The following is an 868-nucleotide window of genomic DNA, read 5'->3' as shown; positions in this document are numbered from 1 at the left end:
AAAAAAAAACTTAGTACCAGTTATTTCACATTCCCTCTTGCTTTTCAGGTCACGATAAAACTTTTAACTTAGTTTTTAAGGTGGTTTCATTCAGTAGTCTGGACTAGACTAAGTTATTTTATGTGTGTTCACCACCCCAAAATGCTATATTTTAATAATTACAATTCTCTTAATTGGTTCAAAAACAGTATGGAGTACACTCAGATAAACACATAATCCAAAACACATACTCCTTTTAAAGACATTTCAGGTTCATCTTTTTACTTTGATTAATATCTCATTCTATGCAAATGGCCTTGGGCCTTTGGCTGGGTGTAACTAAAAGCTCTAGCTTCTGGATTAATTACTTATTTTAGGAGGTAACACTAAAGAAAGTAACTATTTAAGAATTCAAAGTTTCATTTCCCAGGCCCTTTCTTTTCTTTTACAAACCCTGGTGCTTCTATGAGTCTGGAGCCACTGGTAATACTGCTCTAAAGAACGAAAAGTATGAAATGTTTTACAAGGGACCATGTCCCCTACATAGCAACAGACAATAAGCTATAATGTTTAAACAGAAAAGAAACTTAAAATTGGATACTTTACACAGTTGAACATGCTCTATCAATTGGAAATAATTTTAAAAACTTCTTAAGTTTCTACAAAGCACAGTATTATAAGCTTGTAAATTATTTTAACAAATCCTGACCAAAAGAATATACTTTACAGAGAGCCTAGAATTAGGTAATCCGTTTTTTTTTTTTTTTTTCCTAAACAGTCTTCTGTTGTAGAAAAAATGAGAAATAGACTTTACTTCCCCCACTTTCAATATCTTTTGGGTGAAATTAAACAAGTAAAATAATCATTAAGTGCTTCTAGTTATTAAAAC

Source organism: Orycteropus afer, unplaced genomic scaffold (assembly GCF_000298275.1).
Source record: "Orycteropus afer afer isolate SDZICR_OR568_19922 unplaced genomic scaffold, OryAfe1.0 scaffold00020, whole genome shotgun sequence".
Lineage (NCBI taxonomy): Eukaryota > Metazoa > Chordata > Mammalia > Tubulidentata > Orycteropodidae > Orycteropus > Orycteropus afer.
This window is presented reverse-complemented; position numbering follows the sequence as displayed.